The sequence below is a fragment of the Bactrocera neohumeralis genome, chromosome 6 (genome assembly GCF_024586455.1).
Source record: "Bactrocera neohumeralis isolate Rockhampton chromosome 6, APGP_CSIRO_Bneo_wtdbg2-racon-allhic-juicebox.fasta_v2, whole genome shotgun sequence".
NCBI lineage: Eukaryota > Metazoa > Arthropoda > Insecta > Diptera > Tephritidae > Bactrocera > Bactrocera neohumeralis.
The window spans coordinates 47,995,552-48,014,209 of record NC_065923.1 but is presented as its reverse complement, the minus strand read 5'-3'; the positions used below and the strand labels follow the sequence as shown (position 1 = coordinate 48,014,209).

Genomic DNA, 18,658 nt, shown 5'->3' with positions numbered 1-18,658 from the left:
AAACTGTGACAACTCTGCATCTTGTCCTGCTTCAATACAATCATGTCTCGATCTCCAATACATTACCAGAAAACTCAAGGCAAATAGCCAACAAAAAGTGTTAGGCAAGCTCCACAATGAACTTTTACCTGTAAGGCCATACAGTAGTTTTGATAACGAGCTCTCGTAAAGACTGTCCTTACATACATACCAACGAAAAAGTTAAGACTTTTATATCGTGTTGTAAGAGTGACGAGGGCTACCTCCAGAAGGTTCTTAAAAAATAAATAAATACAACCTCCATAAAAAGCTCAAAAATCAAGAAAAAATGCTTAATTTATCATGTTCATTGTCGTTAGGAAAAACTTGCCACAGATTTATTGTCTTTCAATTGACAGTTCTCCCGATTGGTGTTTCAATTTCAGGGACATAAAATCTCAATTCAAGCCATATCGGTTGAATGCGTTTCGTTAGCTAATACATATGTTTTTAGACCTCTACTAGATATTCTATTTATGAAAAATTTCATTATTTTTTTCTATTAAATTGTTTATGCGAAAAATTGTATACGGACTGCTTAAGAGATTATGGGTCTACAACCGGTTCAGAGCCAGCGACTTTTAAGGCAAAGTTTAAAATAATTGAATAAACAGTCGTATTGGATATATGTGATATAGTTGTCCGATCTGACTGATTCCGGCAAATGATCAATAGAATATTCAAATTAATCTGCGTATGAAATTTCATTTGGATATCACAAAAACGGACGAACAAATTTTTATGATCCCTAATAAACTTTGCTTTCGCTAGCTCTAAACCGGTATTAGATTCATTGTCTTTTAAGCAAAGTTGTTCAGAATGAACCAAAGTACATTTCCGCCTAAGTGAATTTTCCGTTTTTCTAGCTGCCCGTGAATCAACCCGCTCTAATATACATATAGAGAATGTCAGAGATTTACCAATCGTGGAAAAATGTTTTCCAATTTCTTTGCAGTTTATCCTTGCAGTTTATCGGAATAGGCCAAAGATATAAAATCACTAGAAAATAATTAAAATATATTATATATATGTTATATGATAGTAAAATGTAAATAAAATATATTATATAAAAGAAAGCATATGTATATAACATACATATATGTATATGTATACAAATTTAAATTGAACTTAAGACTTTCTTAATTTAATTTTCTCGCTGCTTTTCCAAAAAAAGTTTTAATTGACTTTTTGTGTGCCACAAAATTAGAAATTACAGTCAGTCCATTTTCTTGTCATAAATATGTCCAAAGATTCAGTAAAAAGTAGTAAAAACGACTTCAATTCACTTTACAGCAGTGTCTGCGTGCTTTTGTGCGTCATTTTGCCAAGCAGCGACAAGTGTCAGGATGGCCGAGTGGTCTAAGGCGCTGCGTTCAGGTCGCAGTCTACTCTGTAGGCGTGGGTTCGAATCCCACTTCTGACAAATTAATTTTTTTATATTTTCAGTTTTTTTTTTTAATTTAAATAGTTATTTTTATTTAAACGGAGTATATATAAATAAGAAGAATATATATAAATAGTGAAAATAGAACTCATTAACTTTTTATTTTTATGCTGAATTAATTGGAATTTTATTTTGTCGATTGTATTAAGTAGTAAATTGTGTTGTATTTAATTATCGCATGGTTTGTATAAAATATATACATCTATATATTGTTTTGTTTTGCAAAAGTACAATTAATTATTTAATTAAATCGTATTTTAGTTGCATATAACCTTGTCGAAGGTTAAGCGCGATGCGATTATATACTTAGTTATTTTATTTTTCAAATAATCCGCATTGTGCGTGCAGCGTGAGCGCTTAATATGCTAAACGTTGCTGCACTTAATCGCGTATCTAATTTAAAATCTTAGCTTTACGATTTGGCTTAATTAAATGAACTTGAAATGCTCAAGCGCAATGAAAGCGAATTTGCTTACGAGCAACCAGTAAACATACCGACATTGGTTCAATTGAATTTTTATGTACATGTGTATGTTTGGATGTGTGTGTGCGCGTTTGTATGTAAATTCTAAAAGCGTGAAAAATTAAATCTCATCAGCGTTTAATGGGTCAAACAAACCGCCGCCGTTTGATGCCAACGTAAAAGAAGCCTCATAGTGTAAACACAATGGCTACGACAGACTGCAGCGGCACGACAGTGAACTGAAAACGTCGTTGTTCATCTTACTGCATGTACACTTTGAGAAGCAACAACAACACAATGGCCGGCCTGTACACAAAACAACGCAGTTTTCCATTTGTTTTTATTTTGTTTTATTTTGTTTTAAATACCTATAGTAATTGCAAATTTATATGCAATTTTTATTCATCAAAATCAAATTAACTTCAAATAAAATCAAATCACTGATTGTGCTCGTTGTAAAACAAATGCAGCAACTGACAACAGAGTGATTTGTTCTAAAAATAATAAAGGGTGCTTTTATGAGAGTAAAATCAAAAATCAAAAAAGAACAAGAAACACGTCAAATTTGGCTTCACAAATACCAAAGGTTGCTTAAAGCACTTGATTTTTGTCGATCAGTTTGTATGACAGCTTTATGTTATAGATGAACGATAACGGTGGTTCCGACAAATAAGTAGCTAAGTACTAAAGTAGTATACAAAAAGAGCGATATTTCAAAAAGTGAGAGACTAGTTCGCGTATTTACAAATGAACAGGACTAAATGGACTGAGCTCATCATGCGGATCACTTACATATGTTATATATGTATGTATTTTATAGGTGTTACGAACTTCATGAAACAGGGTATAGTTCAGGGTAAAAAAATATACATTTTGACAGTGATCTCTCAAATGAAAGAGTTGTACCAAGTGCCTCCAATGAAGAAATAAATTTACTGGGATCTCAGAACAAAGCTTCTCTTGACGATAATGAAACTGGAACTCAAGCATTTTAATTTAAGATAAGAAAAAGTGTTTTTTGATATAAAATTCTGTTTTCCCGTATATCCCTGTGCTTTAAGGACGAAGAAGTATGATATAACGGATGATCCAAGCAGAGGTACTGCCCCAGTATTCATTATTGGATTATACTCGACCTAATAGACCACGTCCAGCGCGCAATGGAGAAAATATAGCAGCTGTAGCTGAGAGTGTAGACCGTGGAGAATCGATTCGGCGCCGTTCGCAGTAACTCGGACTAACGTATGGAATGACTTTTCGCATTTTACGTCGAGATCATGAATTCAAAGCGTACAAAATACAGCTTGTGTAAGAACCGAAGCCGCTCGTCCTTCCCAAGCAACGTCCTTCCCAAGCAACGTCGCTTCTATCTGTGGGCTCTTGAAAAGTTCAAACAAGATCCAACGTTTTCGAGCCAAATTTTCTTCAGCGATGAAGCCCATTTTTTACTCAATGGGTATGTAAACAAACAAAATTGCCGCATTTGGGACGAAGGCAACATGAAGAGATTAACGAGCTGTCATTTCATCCAGAAAAAACAAGGTTTGGTGTGGTTTGTGGAGCAGTGAGAACGTAACCGTCAATTAGGACCGCTATCGCGGCATCATAACCAACTATTTAATGACTGAAATTAAAGCTCGCCATCTCACATTGCAATCAATCAATTTATTAATAGAACACTTCGTGAGTATATAATTTTACGTTTTGAGCCAGTTGATTGACCACCAAGATCGTGTAATATCACACCGTTAGATCCACGTCCTGTGGGGACATATAAAGTCTCGGACAATCCGCTTCGATTCCGGCCTTAGAGAAAAACATCACGCTTGTCATTCGCTTGTTACCAGTCGAAATGCTCGAACGAGTCATCTAAACTTGTACTCAATGGATGCACCATCTGAGACGTAACCGCGATCAGCATTTGAAAGAGATGATCTTTAAAAAATAAATGCCAAAGAATGTTCTTTCAAATGATCATAAACATTCCCTATTAAATTTTTATAAATAAAATAAAGTTTCTGTGTTTTTTATTTAAAAAATTCGGGATCATCGAAATGGATCATTATTATCATACAAGTATTATTTATTATACCCTGAACAGAAATGAAATTTTGCAAACGTCATTTTCTCTTCAAGAAGCTGCTCATTTGTCGGAACGGCCGATATCGGACCACTATAACATATAGCTGCCATATAAACTAAACGATCGGAATCAAGTTCGTGTATGGAAAACTTTAACATTTGACAATGTATCTTCACCAAATTTGGTACAGATTATTTTCTAAGGCAACAATGTAATCTCCGAAGAAATTGGCCAGATCGGTTAACTATAGCATATGGCTACCATACAAACTGAACGATCGGAATCAAGTTCTTGTATGGAAAACTTTCACATTTGACAATGTATCTTCACCAAATTTGGTATAGATTATTATCTAAGGCACCAATGTAATCTGTGAAGGGTATATTAGCTTCGGTGCAGCCGAATTTAACGTTTTTTCTTGTTATTATTTAAATTAAATTACTCTACTTACAACGATTCTAAAAATAACGTCGATTTAACACAAACTTTTCGAGAATCGTTCTGTTTTAATGCTGGACAAAATAATAGCCCCACATGCAGCCCTAAGTTCTGAATAAGTTACACTTAGCAAAGACCGCTGTCAAAACCCCAAATCCTATTTTAATATTTGGAAACTCGCGACAAAAACTTAGTAAAACACACTATGAAGTTAATGTTTAATATAAATTGTGTATTTTTCAACACAAAACCGATGAGTCGATTAATATCTTAATTGCTCCAGCTAATTGTTCGCCTTAGACGTTATGTACCGAGGTGAATATAGGATGAGGCTACCACATAAAGATAAGAAATAATGTAAATAGGCAGATCCTAGAGCAGAAGTCTAAATGTCTAAACAAATTTAAGATCACATATAATTCTAAATATAGAAAAAGTTTCAATTTTATTTAATGAAATATAATTGATTGTAAGTAAGTATTATTGAAACTTAATATTTTTTAATGTAATATAAATTTTAGTCTGATATAATTTAATGTAATACAAATACAACAAGAAATACAAAAAAAATTTACTACGAAATCATCGAACAGAAATTTATCATTTATAACGCTCAAAAAAGGCACCCTCTCTATATCCGTACAAGTGAACTTCAAGCCGCGATCGCATGCATTCCAACATATATGTACGAGCCGTGAACATATCAAACGTGTCAAAATGCCAATTAACTAACTGAGGAATTACCGGATAGACAAGCAGACGGACGGAGGGTCACATGTACCCGTACGAGTAGACATAAAGACAAACAGTTATACGTGTATACTTATATAAAAACATAAATACATACATTGTACGTTTCAAGCATATGCTCGTATGTCTAGCAAGATAATTTGACAGATGAATCCGTAAAGCATGCACACACACACTCACAATTACATGTACACTTATGTATGTATGTACTTACATTGCTTATTCAGGCAATTATAGCAATTAAAAACTGTTAAAAATTTTTGCAAAACAAGTTTTGGTGTAAATGTTTGAATTTAAGCCACCAAAATGTAAAATGTAAAAAAATTACAGACAATTAGCACCCAATTACAAGTGGTTAGGACACGTAAGCATCAAAACATTCGCAAATATTGGTAGACAAAATTAGTAAGAATTATTGATGGGTGTGGAGGTAGCAGTATTTACATATTTCAGAAAATCTTCAGATGGTACACAAACATATACTTAGACATTTTTGAAATTGATGTTAACTACTCTGTGCAGATGGCGATCATAAGCTCATAAACTGAGAATTTTCTTTAGAGTTAGAAAGGTGAGAAAATTGGTTCAGTCATTCAGCTATCATGGAAAATAGGACGAAAAGCAATGACCGTTTCAAAATTCTCAAAAAAGAAGAAAAAAACGTTCTCTTCGGCTAGAATCTTCTTCTTTATTGGCGTAGACACAGCTTACGCGGTTAAAACCGAGTTTATAACATCGACCAGGCGTTAATCTTTTTCGCTGTTTAGCGACAATTGGATATTCCAAATGTCTTTCCAATGTAGTGGAGGACTTCCTCTTTCTCTGCTTCCCCCGGCGGGTACTGCGTCGTCACAGTTGGAGTGTTTTCTACCATTAGGTTGATATGACCTAGTCTCTAAAATCGCTGAATTATGTCAATGTTGTCGTATATCTCGTACAGCTCATCGGTCCATCGTCTATGCTATTCACCGTTGCCAATGCGCAAATGACCGTAAATCTTCCGCACAACTTTTCTCTCGAAAACTCGTAACGCCGTTTTATCAGATGTTGTGACCGTCCATGCCTCTGCACCATATAGCAGGCCAGGAATGAAGATTGACTTGTGACTCACTCATGCACTGGTGCTACACAGCTCTTGTTAAATCAATTCTGCTCTACGGTGCAGTAGTATGAAGGACAGGCGTACGGAAATCCACCTACCAGAAGCCAATGGAAAGGGTTCAGAGGCTCGCAGTACATAAGGGGAGCTTTAAGAACAACTCCAACGGCGGCTCTTGAACTGGCACCAAACCTGCCATCTATAGACCTCTTCGCTGAAAACTGAGTAGCTAATTCGGCAGGACGACTACTAGCTGCCGCAGAATTTACATATAGAACCTTCGTGCATAGCTCAGTGAGTAATGGCGATTGGGCAAACTCTAATAACAATAAGGCAACCTTTTAATTTGCCGGACCACTGCAGTATATTTTAAGCTTAGGTCTTTGCAATTGCGAAAGCAGCGGAGATGGCCTCTAATGCACCTGCAGTCAATTCCAGAGTAAACATCCAAGACAGCCAAGCAGCAATCAAGGCAGTTACCTCGTATCGCATATCGACTAGAAGTGTCTAGGGAATCAGGGTGCAGGCCACAAAGTCAGGAAATGTCTAGAGCAGGTCACCAGGGAAACAATGGAGCATCTATTGTGCACTTGTCCCGCATTGGCAAGACTATGCTGTAAGCATTTGGGGTACCCACAGTATGATACACTGGAGGAGGTATCGACAGTGGGGCCGCAGAGTCTGTTAAAATTTGCGTCAAGCGCAGGCATCCTATCGATGACTACTCCTCTTGGACTTGGCAAGTGAATTCCATCTGGTATTGCAAAGGACCAAACTGGTCTATGCGTGGTTTATTGGTCTACCAGATTAACGTAGCCTAACTACTATTAGTTTAAACAATAATTCGAGCTAATTTTCGTGAAAATACTTTGTCAAATAAAAAATCTCTTAGAGAGAAAAGAAGGTGTGTAAAATTTCGGAGGGATATTTCTTAAACTGTGGGACTCAGCTTTGTCACACTTTATATCATTTATACGTATATTTATTTTATAAGGCCTCTAACGTTTACTGTCTGGATATTTCTCACAACAATACATATGTAGACCATCTACTTATGTGACTTGTTATACCGTTCTGATTAATATTGGCATAAGGAACCACGAACTCGCGAATTGTTTGCTTGCAAATTTTATCAATAGCGATAACGTTGGCTCTAACATAAGCCTTAACAAGAAAGGATGTACGGGTATAACCAAACTTTTTATACTTTGTTTGGCCCGATTTTGCCCATTTTTGGCACAAAAAATACCGTCAAAATATGTTCACTGAATTTCTATACTATTAGACCTTATAGATTGACCGATATGTTCACAAAAATATCAGCGATACTTAGGTTGCCTTAAATTGCTTTCCAACACTATGACACATGACGCATTGTGTTTGGTAGCACTGGAGATATACGACTACAACGACGTCTATTGACAAAATACGAAAAGTCTTTTTCGACTTCCCAATATTTCTGCATTAGAGAACAAAAATAAATTTTAAACATCGAAAATTGCTTTATTGTTTTTAAAAAATATTCTTCATTAAGATTTATACACTTTTGCATATGTTTGAACCAATTCTCAAAGCACTTCTGCAACTCTGTTTGAGGTATCCCCAAAACATGCATTCTGAACACAGCAACGGCCTCTTCAGGTGTTAAAAACCGTTGGCGTCTTAATTTGTTTTTTTTTTTTTTGTTTTCGTAGTCAGTCGGTGCCAAGTCAAAACTTTACGGTGTGAATGAATGCTTTGCTAGCCCCACTAATGCCTACATTTGTCACAATCCCACTATAGGTCACATGACGATCTTGCCATATCAGTATGTGCACAGAATCAATAGGAGTAAGAACTGATTTTGGACGACCTTCACGAAATTCGTCTTGGAATGATCTACGACCTCGTTTGGATTCACCATACCATCGATAAACACTGCTCCTTGATGAAACTTCATCACCAAAAATTTAATTAAATTCATCGATGCATTGTTGCTGTGTTAATCGTTGTCGAAAGTTGTAAAAATAATCGCGCGAAAGTATTCGAGATTAAATTCCATTTTTAGGGCCATTCAACACACATTCTGAGTATGTGTCGCATCAAAAATATCAAATTTTACAACAAGGGTTGTCAAATCCCGAAATGTTAAAGGTAAAGTGTACAATGTGGTCCACATGTTTGGTGCCTGAGATTTTGAAAAGTTATAGTTCAACTTCCAAAATTTATCTGATTTATCCTATTATCACATATTTGGCCTCCCTCACACAACAAATTTGGTTGAAGTTGTTCAACTAGTTTCTAAGAATGAAGACTCATGTTGGGTCCAAAACGACGTGGTTTTAAATGAGATAGTTAAAAAAACAGCACAAAATATAATACAAGGTTCCAAGGTAGGCAGGCCTTTTTGAATCTAGCGCCCCTGATGGGGACTAGTGCTTTAGAATATGCTATCTTTATTGATTTTCCAGTGAGAATTTCATAACATTTCATTGATTGGAAGTGAAGTTATTGCATTTTTAGTGTCAGTATGTTTGCGTTAACGGTGCGAAAATGAGCTTCAAACAAAGAGCCAACATTAAATTTTGTTTTAAAATTGGTAAAACTTTTACCGAAACGCTTCAATTGATGAAACAAGTTTATGGCGATGATTGCTATCCCGTAGCAGAGTGCACGAGTGGTTTCAACGTTCAACGTCAAAGTGGTCGTGAGGACATAATTGACGATCAACATGTGGGCCAATCAAAAACCGTAATCACCGGAAATTCCATCGAAACTGTGCGTGAATTCATCAAAAATCAGAGAGGTTCAAGGAATTTTTTCCAAAAACAGTAAAGTTTTAACTCCAGTTGTTATGAATTGTGTTAACATTTATAAGTCGCCTCTTTATAAGTCCAGTTTTATGCTTATTTATTTAACTTTTATAGCTCCAACTGCCGCTTGGCTTGGGAACCCAAACAGCTGTGTAGCTCGTAAATATTCTGCCGTGTAAACAGACCATGAATGCAATAATCAGAACATAATCGCAGAAAATTGTTTATCACTGCATTTATTGTGACAATTATGTACATACATATGTAGATACATATGCCAGCATATACATATGTATGTATATATTTAATATGTACATACATATGTACAAAGTCATGTTTTTGTAATGAATGATTTGCTTTGTTGCCAGTACTAGGCGTAGCGGTAGCTGAAATGTAGCCTGTAAAACCAGGAAATGTGAAAAAAGCTTAAAATATGCGATAACAAAATAAAACAAATAAGGATGAGTGGATTCGGGTGGAACCAAATATTAGATGAGACCTAATTAGTTGTCATTGTTGGTTCATAAAGATTTCAGCTTTCTTCTTGATTCTTGTAAATTACCGTTAGTTTAGCAAAATTTGTGTTCATAGCCGGTTAGCATCAAGTCACGAATGTTCGAAAAATCGGATTTTTGAATTAAAGTATTCTTTAAATGTTTTTCCTGTCTTTCTGTGGATTAAAAAAAAACTATTTATTATTTAGCTTTAGATAGAATGAGTTTTTAGAAACACCGTCGCCCGTAGTGGCTCTCTCGAAAAAGAATGTTTCGAAAATTTGACCCTCACGTAACAAAATGTCAATATACGATTGTTTTATGCACTCAAATATACGTTTAATAAAGCCTGATTGCAAATAATTTTATTGTTTTTTCTTGCTCTCTGCAAGAATTGTGAAACCTAGGCCTTTTGTAAAGAGCAGTACTGAATTTACCTCTTAAGATATTATATGCTACTCTCATACAGAAAAACACATCTAAAAGGTGTCCCAAAGTTAACGCCAAATTTATATTTGCCGCCATTTATGTAGTAAAGTGTTGACAACCAAAAAAAAATCGACAGGTAACAGCTTAGGCTTATAAAACATCGAAATTAGTTAGACGATAGAACAACGTGTATTAATTACTGAGCAATATTTCAAAAATAATGAAATATTGACGGCTGCAGTTCGAAAATTTCATGCTATGACATGCATGGTCGGAATAATGTTTTAACTTCGTCAACTGTGAAGAGATTAATTGAAAATTCCGGGAGACAAGATCCGTTGGAGATGCCAAACACACTGGCCATCCAAGAGCAAGTTGTTCAAATGACAATATCGAAGCAGTGTGAGACAGTGTCGGTGACAATCCAGGAACATACTTTTTTGAAAATGAAGCTGGTCAAGCAGTGCTGATGGGCGATATCGCGGCATGATATCCCAGTGTTTTTTGCTGAAATTGAACGATATTTATATGTTGTGGTTTCCATAAGACGTCTAGGTCATAGACTCTCTTGTTTTCGTGATCATTGGCCCCCTAGATCGTGTGATTTAAAACCAACAAGCAAAATTGCAACCTGAAGGGATTCAAGAGCTGCCATTTTATCTAGAAAAAACAACGATTTGGTGTGGTTTGTGGACCGGTGGTATTAGTGAGTTGAAAATTGGACTCAACGGATGGACCATATGAGACGTAGCCGCAGCCAACATTTGAAAGAGATAATCCTCAAAAAATAAATGCCAAAGAATGTTCTTTCGAATGATAATGAACATTCCCCATTAAATTTGAAGTTTCTGTGTTTTTTATTTAAAAATGTGTAGAACCTCAAAAAAGGATCACCCTTTACTTTATGAAAAAACTGTGTTTTCTATTTAATTTCAAGCTAGCGTTAGTTTTTGGACACCCTTTACTAATATCACTTTCCGTAACTTGAAATTTTTACTATCTACGTTTATTCAAACAAAGTCATAATACCTTAAGTAATGGAGCGTTGGGTATAAAAATGAATATGCATAAAATAGTTTGACAAGTGAGAAGCCGAAGCCGGTTGTGCGCCGGTCCCAACCAAATTAGGGCACTGGCTCAATGTCATTAGGTTAGGTTGGCGCTGAACCACATACACACATACTCACTGTAAATATGTGGCTACGTATGTATGTATGTATGCGATAAATGTAATAAGAGTATTACAGCATTAACTTGAACCACATAAATTAAGACACTAATTAATGCGATATGAGCATTTATGGTATGTGCACACATACAAACATACATATACACGTGTGTTGTTAGTAGTATTTTATTTATGAGGAAAAATATGAAAATCCATACATTATTTATCACTTCTTTGTTTATTTTGTTTTTGTGCTATTTTTCCAAAATTTTCAAGGCATTAAATTTTACGGACTTGCAGAATTGCTTGGCTGAATTGGAGGCCAATGTCGCTGACACAGTTTGACTGAAAGTAGAATTTAGATCAAATGTAAATAAGTATGTATGTATGTGTGCTTATAAGCATTTGAATGTGAAATAAAGCGCTTATCGCCCCAAATGTTTGAAATTGAAAATCTTAGCTTTTATTTTATTAAAAATCTTCTTTCTTGGTTTGCAAACACTCGATAATTGCAAAGTCAATCGCACAAATAACAGCATTCAAGTAAACATAAGTATGTACATATGTATGTATGTGTGTATTAACATAAGTTGGAATTTTTCTAGAAATCCCAACCCACATAAAGTCCCACACAGTAACTTTGCTTGAACTTGCGAAAAATGTTTAAATAATCTGAATTTTTTCTACAGCCACATCATAATAATTTTGTTTATAATTAAAATTCCGTTGCAATGTGAAGGAATGAACCCAAATATTTTGTAGTGTAAGTATATGCATGTAGTATTTTTCCGAATTTTTATGAACATTAGCGCTGTAAAACTATTTAATCGCTCGGTTTTTGATGTTTATGGCGACTAAATTTCCTTGAAACATAAATGCAATATATGTACTATGTATGTATGTTTTTGCTGCTGTTTAATATTTCCAAGAAACTAAATAATTTATTTTAAGGAAGCTTTTGGAGGTAATTTATTTCTAATTAAAGTCATAAATATTTTTTGGGAATCAACTATTAACTGACCTGGCACACGCCTCTATATTTATCTAAGTATCTCTATATTTTATTTTATATTTTATACTTATATGTACATATCTATTAATATTGCACTTGTGCAGCAGTCTAGTACATATGTATGTACCATTGTGCCATTGTTCACTATACTCTTGCAACATCTGGCTGCAGAATATAATAGTTTTGAGAGCTGAGAGTGTACACGAAGACCGTGGAGAGCCGATTCGGCACCGTTCGCAGCAACCCAGTCAGACGTATGGAACGACTTGGCGCATTTTACGTTGAGATCTTAAATTGAAATATTGCTTGTACGAGAACTGAAGCCGCTCGACCTACCCAAGCGACATCGCTTCGCTTTATGCGCTTTTGAAAAAAGATCCGACGTTTTCTAACCAAATTTTGTTCAGCGATGAGACCAATTTCAGCCTCAATCGGTATGTATACGTCAGCATTCTTCAGAATATTGACTCCAAGAGATATTCCGTTCAGGCGTGAATTTTTATGGAACCAGGAAAAAGGCAAACAAATCAAATCTTAAAAAAACGATGCACAAATTATACTTTGTTTGAACAACCAGTTGTGAAAATATATTCAAAATTTTAGTAAAAAGACAAATATAACTGAAAAAAGATTTTTAAGTTTCCACATTCTAAGGGCATAAATTAAAACAAATAATAAGTAAAGTTGTGGATATAAGAGAGCCAGTTTTTTCTGGTTGTTTTATTTCTTAAAAATATAACATTTTAGTTAAGACACTCAAGTATTTTTTTGCGACCATATAAAGTGTTTTAAAAATCATAAAACAGCTGCTCATTTAACAATCGAAATCGGACCAATAAAGCATATTTTTGTCATACAAACTGATCCAACAAACTCTTGTTCTTGTATGGAAAACTTTTTATTAGACAAGATTAGTATATAGGAACTTCGACATTTTCTTTTAGATGTTACAAATATCGCGGCAAACTTAATATTCTCGTTCAGGGTATAAAAACCAAATTAAGTGCTGATGATTGTTATCTAATCCGCTAAGATACATACTTATATCTAAGTTCTACAAGTCCTCTATTGATTTATGTTTTCGATCTTAAAATTTTTTATTGACAAATATTTCTATTACTAGTGCCCGAGATAGAATTTTTTATAGCAAGGCGTACATTTTTATTCCTTTATTCATTCCTAAGCTGAATTTGATATCGTTATTCCGTCAAATAATCTCAAAATTTTTTCGTAAACGTTTAATGAATTTTAGAAATGCTAATAAGGTAGATTGGGTAATAACTGCTTGTATATAAAAGTACTATAAATTTCTTATGAAATGCTTCTTCTATTGATCGCAATTTTATAGCATTTTTATGAATCAGTTATTGTTTTACGATTTTAAGTCGCACATACATACATACATATGTACATTGATACAAGCAGTGCACTCCAGCCATAATGGGCTTCTGAACAATGAAAGCTCTGTTATTCAAAAGAATGCCGCAAATCGGTAATTATTTTGTTTTATATGACTTTTTGATTGTACTGATCGAAAAAAAATCTGTCCATAGAAATGAGTTAAATAATCAAAGATTTTATTTGATTGTTGTTAACTTCTGAATATTTTTCAAAAATCAAACTTATTTTGGTACCTTAGTTTTCTTATGGTATAATGATTATATTAGGTTAACCCACTTGTTGCTACATTAATTTTGAAACAACAGACCATAAAATGACACATCAGCGAATATACCGTTATATTTCTGTATGAGAAGCAACAGACTACTGCTATACACATCTTCAATCAAGTCACAAGGGAAATTAAAAAAAATATATATATTTTTTATTTTTTTAATTTTTTTTATTTAATTTTCCAGGTATTAAATATGACCCTAAAAATTATTAGGATCTGCCAAAACAGTGCTGCTCCTTCATTATCTCTAGAACTCAGAAAGTTGGTAGGCATAAGGAAGCTTCAGGTTTATGGCAATTAACTCCCATTTTATATGTAAAAAAAAACCAAGGAAAAAAGTTAAGTTATTCCAACATATAAAAATAACAAGATTCATCGAAATTCTTTGTTTAAAAAAATTTACTGTTTTAAAATTTTTATCTTAAATTTGCACTTTATCTGTTTTTAAAAAATATTTTTGCAATACCAGCACGAGCAATAAATAGTAAGACTTTGTTCGCAATTTTAAAATTTTTAATTTATTCTTCAAAATCTATGTCATCCCACTTAAAGTAATCCCCTTTGGCCCTAATACATTCGTGCAAACGTTTTTTCCAATCCTCGAAACAGTTGTTGAAGTCAATTTCCGGAATAGCCTTAAAGCGCGTGGCGATCACATTTAACGTCTTCAATTGACTCAAATCGGTTTCCCCGGAGAGGTCGTTTGAGTTTGCTGAATAGCCACAACTAACACGAAGCTAAATTAATATTTTTTTTGAAAATTTGAAGACATTACCTTGATTTTTGACCTGCTTTGACATAGTTTTTTCGGCTTCGGCTCTCGTTTGCCACGATATTCGGCCGATGGACGTCTGTTTCCGGGTCGTAAGCCAAGATCGCCAGTAAAAACACGTTTAATGACATCCTGGTAGCCGGAAAGCATTGTTTCACAGACGTTAACGCGACGCTGTTTTTCGAAAAAACTTAGTGATTTTTGAAACAATCGTGCTTTCACTTTTCATAGGCCCAATTGATCTTTCAAAACGGTTTTCACTGATCCTTCCGATATTCCAAAGATGCCATTACGATCTCTCAGTGGTAATCGTCGATTCTCAAGCATTATCGATTATTTTATTGATGTTGATGTCCGTCCTAGACGTGGTTCGTCGTCAACGCGTTCTCGACCTCTTTGAATAGTTTTTACCAATCAAAAACAATTGCTTGCGACAAACAATTAAAATTTTCCAACATTTTGAATGTTTCGGAATCTGAAATTTGATTCCGCACACAAAATTTAATTTAACTTCTTTGTTGAGTAATTGCACTCATCATAAAAATCGCCGAATGCACTTTATGTACATACTTCAGAAGGACAAGCTTATACTAAACCCTATAGATTATTTTCATGTTACATTTGGCACAGTGACATCTGTCGCACCAACCTAGAAAAAAAATATTTTGACGAATGAGTTTTCGCGCGAAATTTAAACTAAAAAGTCTTACTGTTTTTTGCCCACGTTAATATTTATGTTCATACATATTACTTATACACTTGTACTTTATACATACATATGTACATAAATATGTATATGATCGCATGCCATACTCGTTCTGTTTAATTAGCAACGTGGCAGACCCTTTTTAGGATAAAACTGGTTTATTACGAACATTAGAAAATGCTTACAAATATTAAAAGAAAAAAATATAAAAACAACAATAATTACTGTTTGTTATGTAAAATGTGCCTGATTCGGCAAAAATCGCATAAATTACAATATTTATTAACTTTAAAATATAAAAGTAGCTAAGTTTAAAAGGAGGTAAGTGAATATCGGGTTTAAAAAACATATTTAAATTTTTACACCCATGCAACATGTTGTCAAGAGAATACCAAATTTGATTGTAATATATTCACGATTTCATCGAATAATTGATGATTAATTCTTTCGCAACATATTTTCAGCATCTGAAGGAATTTCCTGGTTTTTGATCTTTGCTAGATACCCAAACTTAGCCTTTCCTTACTTGTTTGGTCTAAAAATTTATAATTTCATAGATTTTTCAAGATATTTCAAGATTTGAATTTAAAAAACTCTTTTGAGTCTGTAAAGCAAACTCTTTCTTTAGAAAACGATGCAAATTTAAATTACGGAAGTATGATTGAAAAAGTGAATACGACGGGTTTGTTACAGGGTCCGGTTTTCGAAGTAACCAATTAAAAAATCCATAAATTCGATTTGGAAAATTATTTTTATTTATTTTAAAGTACAAAATGTGTGAAAATAATCAAAAATTCAGGACCATCTCACTTTTGCTCGATATGACCACCATTTGCTTTAACTATGGTTTTGAGACGGTCAAAAAACAAATCGCAAGCTGCCCGAATGTGACTTGCCGGTATTTTGGCCCACTCACAGACAATGGCTTTCTTCAGCATCTCGAGACTGGTGTATTTTTTACTTCGGACCTTGCTCGCCAAAATGGACCAGAGAGAATAATCCATTGGATTCGCATCTGGTGAATTCGAGAGCCATTGTGTGATCGGAATGAAGTTCGGAACGTTGTTTTTCTGCCATTTTTGGTTCACTCGCGCTTTGTGAGACAGTGCTGAGTTTTGTTGAAACGTCCATGGTTTGCGACCGAAATGTTTGTTTGCCCACGGCTTCAAAGCAGCCTCCAAAACACTTTCCCGATAATATGTCGTATTTACTTTGACGCCAGGTTCGACGAAAACAATTGGAGAGCGCCCATCTGCGGTGACAGCGGCCCAAACCATTATTTGTGGCGGGTGCTGCTTCCTGGTGGCCAACCGATGACTTAGGCTTTCGTATGAACGATGGGTAAAGTAAACCCTATCGAATTGCTAAATTGGAAAAATTCTTTCGTCAGAAAACACAATGTTCGGAATTTGACCGCTTTCGGCCAAGCGAAGCAACTGCTTCGCTCTCTCAAGTCTTACTTGTTGCTGCTACGGTGTGAGATGGGCCTTTTGGAACTTGTAAGGCTTAATCTTGAGCTCATTTTTCAATATGCGTCGGATGCTGCGGTCGGATATTTTCTGTTCTTTAGCCATTTGAATGGCACTTCGTTGTGGATTTCGCTCAGGTCGCTTCTTCACTTTCCGAACCATCTCACGTGACGTTGCAGTCTTTTGATGACCACCTCCATGGCGTTTTGCGATGTCACCAGTATCATTCTAACGAGTGATGGTGCGATAAACAAAAACTTTATTCACATTAAGGTGTTTGAGCTCACGAACAATGGCTGGCTGTGATTTTCCAGCTAAATATAAAGCAATCACACTATTACGTTTGAATTCCATCGCTGATCACTTTTTTTTGCGTTCACTTTTGGCAAAACGCTTTTGTACACTTGTGAACAATACTCCGAACTGTCATTCAGCAAATTTTATAAACAGCTGATTCCAGTGCGGCAGCTGCACGAACGGTCTGAAGTTGGTTACACTTCGAGTGCCGGATTAGATGTAGATTTTTTAGAGAGCGTTTGATATAAAAAGATTTCGTTTGGCACATCGGGAATGAAAGGAGGTGAAAATTGTGTTTACAATTACAAGAACATTTTACAGTTCGAGTCGTTTATGACGTAGAGTAAACGCAGTATTATCCCAATAATTCTTAGATATAACGATTGCTCTTCTATTTTTTCAATTCTGTCTTCATTGATTAGAATTGTATATAATTTTTTCCTTCCTTTGTTCGATTTGCTACTCTCCTGTTTCGAGGACAGAAATCGATTAAGCAGAAAAAGGTATTTTGTCCATTAAATACTTAAGTAACTACTTTTACTCACTATAAACAACGCAGTGCTTTTACCTACAGGGTCAGGTGTAAAAACGTATTCTTCCTTTTATTTACTGAAACAAGAATTGTTTTGCACGTGTCATTGTTTATAGAAATTTCAAATTTGATTCGATTGTGGGCCGTGAAATTGTTATTCCCTGCCATTATATCCAGATAAACACAGATGTACGCACAGTTCATCGTTAATGGACGTCTCTCATTGAACCTCTGCCTACGACAGGCTAACTAAATTTTATTTTAGTTGAAACTGCAATGCGTAAACATTCTAAAGGCTATTGACGACTATTTATTCTAAATTTTATTTAATTTAGTAAACGTACGATTTGCCTGAAGGTAAAAGTGTTTATTTTTTCTCAAAACAAAATTTGTTTTTGGCGTTTGTGGTTTCCGTTTGTTGCGGCCCAATTAACCGGTAGCCCAGCCGGCAAATCGGAGCAAATAAGTTTAGCTGCGCGGGATTTTTGTTTATATTTTTCATTTATTTATATTTATGGTTTTGCTAAATGCGACTTTCGTATTTCCACACCGATGTATTAATGTATGTACGTTCACATGTATACTTATATGTACATATATGTATGTATAAGATGAATATGTATAGTCACTGTATTTTCGATTGTTTTTGTAATTTTAATTGATTTATTTTTCATATTCTTATCACTACATATGTATGTAGGTGTTAAGTCTCTACTAAAATATCGAATAAAATTTCAAAAATTGCTACTTCTTTACCGTAATTTTCTTCATAGAACGCACTATCAAACTCTTGGAAATAATTATTAAACAAGAGACCTCTTTTTCTTTGTTGACATATCTTAAATCAACTAAAAGTCTCATAATTACTAAAATAATATTTCACATCGTACATTTTAAGTATTTAAATTCTTCACCAAATAAAAAAAATCCATTTAATTAAAAGCTATGAAATAAAATAAATTTATTAAAAAAAAAGAAAAAAAACTTAAAAATAAAAAAATTATACAAAAAGTGATT

The 18,658-nt window shown here is 34.5% G+C and overlaps 1 non-coding gene across 1 annotated transcript; it reads left to right on the top strand.

Moving 5' to 3' along the window:
* Window positions 1-1,358: 1,358 nt before the first annotated feature.
* Window positions 1,359-1,441, top strand: Trnal-cag (transfer RNA leucine (anticodon CAG)). Its single transcript has one exon. It is a non-coding gene; the product is annotated as a tRNA-Leu (tRNA).
* The last annotated feature ends 17,217 nt before the right edge of the window (window positions 1,442-18,658 follow it).